Source organism: Rutidosis leptorrhynchoides, chromosome 2, assembly GCF_046630445.1.
Source record: "Rutidosis leptorrhynchoides isolate AG116_Rl617_1_P2 chromosome 2, CSIRO_AGI_Rlap_v1, whole genome shotgun sequence".
NCBI lineage: Eukaryota > Viridiplantae > Streptophyta > Magnoliopsida > Asterales > Asteraceae > Rutidosis > Rutidosis leptorrhynchoides.
Window position 1 is genome coordinate 47,231,646 of NC_092334.1, and position 6,437 is coordinate 47,238,082.

The window sequence follows — 6,437 nt, forward strand, 5'->3', positions numbered from 1 at the left end:
ATATTTGTGCTCAATTGTTCTACCTGAAACATCGTGCGATCTAAAATGAGGACTGACTTTGTGATCAAAATCTAACATTGAAAAATGTTAAATCAATAATTAATTTAACGTGATCATTGATGTCTAGGGTGAAAGTTGGTAAAATTTTATTGATATATTTGAAAGTTATTCTGTATATGCTTTATTAAATATGCTAATGAAAGAATTATGGAATAGCATGACAACATAGTTCAGTTCTGATCCCCAAATCAAAAGATTAAATCAATTTGATATGTCAACTCACAAAAACATGTGTTATGTTCTTCTTAGTGTGCTTCATGATAAGCAGTATCACTTGTTTTTATGCTAATAACATCAAATGCCTCATGACACACTAGATCTTGTACAGTATTTTGCTTTGTAAATTCTGCATATGCATACATATTTGAAAAAATTTAAAATATTTGCATTTATAAGTTAGTTGCATGTGCATTTCTATTTTGATTATTAAGCTTAATAACTCAGTTCTTGGAAAGGTTCACTGTGAAAGGAAATCTGTGTTTTTCTTTAAATTTGAAAATAAGTTGTTTGGAGCTTAAAGGTTTTTATACTGTAGAGATCAGTCCCAGGGGGAGTTGATGTGAAAAAGGAATATAAATGTTGATTTTGAAAAATCTTAAATTTCAAAATTTCTCAAAGGCTAGACTACCGGTCGACTGTCAAGACCTCCGGCCGTAGGAAAAGACGATCATCCGATTGTAAAGACCATCGTGCCGTAGGACTAGACCATCGATCGATGGTCACTGAAAGGGTATAAAAAGACCCAGAATCAATCGGGTCAGTCACTTTGTGCTTTTGGAGAGATTTTTGCAATTGATTTTGAGTGTTAAGCGATAGGAGTTTTTAATCGGTTGTTTAGTGCATCTTTTCATCGTGATTCCAGCGCCGTATACAAGGTAATCTAACTCTATTTCATTTGTTAATTATCATTGATTTTCGGTATGCAAAGTTAAAACCCTTAATGTTTAATTTGTTGATATTTAAGTTGTTTAGATGAAATCGATGGTTTTGTATATGTTAATCGGTTTGTTCTGTTGCCTATCTACTGGTTTTCAATCGAAATTACATTGATTTGATGAAAAAGAGGAATTTTAATTGGGACAGATCTGATGAACTACCCTAGGCCGAAGGTCTCTGACCCTCGACCGATGGAGTGTTACATTCGGCCGTAGGTCATCACCCTCGGTCGTAGGTCCCTAAGTTGATCAGATGGTGAAATTCTATGGTTGTGTTTAGACCAACTGCCGTAGGTCTATACCATCGGACCGATGGTCTACTCCATCGACCTATGATCATTCAATTGGACCGATGGAGCAGTTTTATGTTTGATTTGCATGAATTTTAGGCTTTTGGTAATTTCTGTTATGCCTATTTAATACTAGTGCTTGTAGTTTGTATAAGAATGTCAGGTGGTTCTTTTGTTAGGCAATGGATGTTTAACATCGATTGTAGGAGACTTCTAGCTAGTGAACGACCCATTCTAGTGGAACAAAAGGTCATTGCGACTCAACAGACCTATAACCGTTGGGAACAAATTGGATGTCAAGCTTTCTTGGACATCGGGGATTATTTTTGTCCTCAATTGGTGCGTGAATTTTATGCCAACGTGGCCTTAGAAGATAGTAAGAAGAGATTTGTTCACTCTAGCCTCTTTGAACAATAGTATAAGTGGACCATGGAGGAATTCTCAAACTTGTTGAACGTTCCTCACACTGGTGTTAAGATACTGTATCCTAGTAAGGATTTAAGGAAGATTCCCAACAAGTTCAACATGTCTGACATAATAGCAAAGATATGCAAGCCAGGGAGAGTAGTTGGTAGTGGTAGGGTTGAGATAAGTGACAACGATGTGTCGTATCAACATGAGTTGCATTTGAGGATAATCAAAAGTAATGTGACCTTTAGGAGAGAAGAAGATAATCTGTTGTCTGATACTGAAGCTCTGCTATTGTACTGCTTACTAGAGGGTATTCAAGTGAATATGGGTCACTTTCTCATTAATGTGATGAAAGATTTTCTTGAGATGGAAGAACCATTTCCTTATGCGGCCTTATTTCATAACATGTTTGAGAAACTTGGCGTGGTTCAATACGTTAAGAAGCTAGTGCCAGAGAATCCCATTGTGGGATAAGTGATTCTGAGTTTCTGCTTACGTGGTTGTTCTTGTCTTAATGTATTTTCAGCTTGGTTTGTAATTTGATGATGCTAGCCTGTTAGCATTGATTCATTACTCTAAGTCTGTAATAATTCTATTTCGGATATGTAATCGTGTAATCGTGACCTTGATCTACTAGGCCGAATAATGTAATATATTCTGTGATGATTACACTGTGTTATCTAATAGGTCATGAATATACAATGCTGATTTGAATTGTATTTGCAGTTATTTTCATAATGTCGGGTGTTCAAGCTGATCCAAAGAATGTTGCTCATGGATCCGATACTGAATCTTTGGGAGGTCCATTATCTGCTGATCTTCCAGGACTAAAAGCTAATAGTGGTTCTAACCTCACTGCATGTTTAAATGAGAAAGGCCCTAATGCTGGTAAATACAAGGGTGTGATCGAGTTTCTGAAACGTTCAAGAGTGTTTACAGCTATCTCTATGCCGTGTACAACATATTACTCACATCAGAGAGAGTTCTGGGAACATGCAAGGATTGAAACCGAGAACGATAAGAAGGTGATTGTAAGTACTGTTTGTGATAAAGAGGTAAAGATATCTGAAGATACGATTCGAAACACATTCTTGTTCGAAGATGATGAGAACATGCCGAAGAAGTTATCAAGGACTAAGATTACTGGGTGTGTGCTGAGGTGCAAGTATGCTGGTGATATCTCAAAGGCTACGATCAAACGAAGTGGATTCACTCCACCATACAGATACTTGTCTTTGGTTGTGGTTAAATGTTTAAGTCCGTTACAGGGAGGTTTTGATGAATTAAGTGAGATTTATCAAGGAATATTTGCTGCTTTGGTGTTAAAGGCTGGTTTCAATTTCTCAGGAGTTATCTTCGATTTGTTGGTGGAAAATGTGACAAGCAAGTTGTACTTGATTTATCCTAGGTTTTTGCAGATTATGATCAACCATCAACCTGTTGATTTGCCCAGATTGAAGAAAGATATCATTGAACTGAAGCATATAACAGATCTTACTTTCAATAGACTGAACCAAAAGAAGAGTGCTGATGATGGCAAGCTTGTGTGTCATCTTGCGAAAGAAAACTATCAGTGTCCTCCACGGAAGAAGTGGAGAAATGAGACTAGTGTATCTGATAGAGAGCCTGATTTTGAGGTGGTTAATAGTGACAAGGAAGTGGATCAGCCGATGAATACTCAGGCTGCTGGTGGATCTAGTACAGGTGCGTTAGTTAATGATGGGAGATGTTCGTCCTGAGGTTGGTGTTGATGATGCCTCTAGGGGTACAAAGAGGAGAATGGTGGAAGATGAGAGTTCTCAAGTATCAACAAAGCTTAAATTGAAAAGGAGGTTCAGACTGGTTTATAAAGATACTGGTGGATCATCTGCTGGAACTCAACCAGTGACACCACCACCACAAACTCAAGGATAACAACAATCACAACAGCAACGTTAATCTACACAACAATCACCACCTGTGGTTCAACAAGTCTCCCAAGAGACTGTTTCTACTCCTACTTCGAAAGTTCCGTCTCATGCTGGAACTGAGGGAGGTGTTGGATCATCAGCTCTCCGCACGCTAAATGATTTATATGTGCAAGCTATGGCTGATAATTTGATAATGAGAAAGGAGATAGATGAGAAGTATGAGAAGTTTCAAGAAGATAACCAGGTTAAATATGAAGATGTTGACCGGTTGACCATGCAGGTTGACTTGTTACAGAAAAGGGTGAGCGATCAATCTTTGCTGTTGACAGATGCAAAGAGAGAAGCAGCTGAAGCTAAGGAGTTTGCTGCATCAGCTATTAAGAGACTGAATGCTTGGGATGAGAAGTTTGACTTTATCGAGATGACAGAGGATGAGACTTATAACAGAATGATGGAGGCTCCTGGTTCCTCACATGCAACACCACTGTCAGTAATTCCTCTCAATATTGATTACAGTATTAGTGAATTCTTTTCTAAACAGGATGAGCTCAAGCATTCTGTTGTTTATGATGATCTAGAAGAGGGAAAAATCCCTCACAACTTCTCTAGAGAAGAGCTGGACGAACTGGAGCGTCTAGAGCAAGAGGAAGCTAAAGCAGCTGACGCACAGTCCGACGATTCTCCATCTGAGGATGAATCTTTTGGTCCAGAGATCACTGAGGATTTTAGTGATAGAGATGTGGATGATTTAGTTGAGGATGTAACTCATGAAGAGTTTCCTTCGTATCAAAATGATAAGAATGAAGATCTTCCTGGTTTTGAGGAATTGTTTAGAACTAATGATGAGCTTTTGGATCGAAGGTGTAAAGAGAAAGAACGAATTGAAGTTTTGCCTAAAGGTTTCTTGCCAGTCAAATATAGTAAGGAAAGAACTGAAAAGTTGGAAGTTGATTGGAGGGATATTTTGAGAATTAGGAAATATTGTGAGAAACTAAAGCTTGAACCAAAGTATTTAAAGATGATAAATTTGAGAAAAAGTGCGAAGGGAAGAATTCTAGCCTGGGCTTATATTGAAGAATTCAACATGTTTGCAGTTAAAAGAGAATTTGGTGTTGATTATTTCAAACATGGTCATGAATTCAAGTCGTTATCGTATTTTGAGCTAATGCAAATTGCCGGTTGAGAATGTTGTATTGTGGTATGTATGATCGATCTTCGTTGTTGGTAAAGAAGATTCGAATTGCGTTTAAATCGAAGAATTGGGAAGGTTTTCGACAACAGTTTCCTAGGATTAGCTACAGAGTTGATCAGAGAACCGGCTAATCTAAACGAATTGTAAAGTACAAGCGAGCAAAGACTATGAAGAAAGTACCCTTGAGGAAATTGCCGCAGAACTGGAGTCAGAGATTTAGATGGTGGTCTTATGATGACCGTTCGGAGGAAGCTGTGATCGTGCTTGATAAAGTGAATGAGAATGATATATATTGCATTCGTGTGTTGGATCCAATTTGGCTGAGAAACTGTACCGAGGCTGATATTTTTACCTTGTACTATAATCGGATGCTTTATAGACGAGAAAACAAGGTGCAGGCTGAACAGTATGTGAAGGTGGCTAAACTGTGCTACTTGAACAACATGGTGATTGATCCATACAAATGATTTGGATGACGACTGAAGATTTTTAATATAGAACTAGGTCTTAGGGGGAGTTTGTTGGTGCATAATCCCGAGTTCTATATTGTAATATGTTCTATTCGTATTGTCGTTAATGTTTCAGTCGTGTATGAATATTGTCATTGATACTTTGTGGTTGAATTGATTATGAAATGACATTGAATAGGTTAGAGCTGATTGGTTGGCAGCTCAGACCATCGACCGATGGTAGGGACCATCGGTCGAGGGACAAACACCACCGGTCGAAGGTCAGAGACCACCGGCCGATGGTCACTGTAATCATATATATATATATATAGGGATGTCGGGTGTCATTGTTAGGTTACACACTCTACCCCCTATTTGCTGTCGCTTTTGCTATTGCAGTCGTCCTAGACCATACCCCAATTATATCAACATATTGTTGGTTAGATTGATCCCAAGGTGATATAGTATTCGATTCATCCTAGATTAGTGTTTTCCGCCTCTAATCTAGTCATAACGTTTGATCTAAGGTCCTATATTCGTCTACAAAAACATCATTGGTACTGATTTTTGTAGGTTTGAAATATATTTATTTTTATATACAAGTTTTTTTTTTTTTAACTGAGTTCCAGTCATTCAGATACATTTTTTTTAGTCGACTACGAACATGTGTTTTAAAACTTCTAGCTAGATATCAGTAAATTAGGATTCATAATTCAGTAAATCTATCTATGTAATTATCATTGATTAATTTACTGTTTTAAAAAAGTTGGTACTGAATCTTCATGGTACAATGTTCCCATGAAGCATGGTGCATTTGATAATGATATTTTGTTTGCTTATATAAAGGAGATGCATGCATGATGAGGTTCCTGTTGTGGAGATTTTAAATGTCTATGAAGAAAGGGTAAAATCGAGTTCAATATATAAATCTTGTAACTCGTGATCAAAGGAATAAGTCGATCATCACATTTAATTTATGTTGAATGCTTTCACTACTAAACGTTTATCTATCGCGTAGACAAGTATCTATAAATTTAGAGACATCTTTTCGTTTTTAGGGGTGTAATTTGGAAAATAAATAGTTTTAATTTTGTAGTTTATTTTAAGTGTGTACTGTTTCGAAGTTGGCATATAGATTTATGTTAGACTAGTAGTATATTATTATATACCTATATCACTATTCCTTTTTC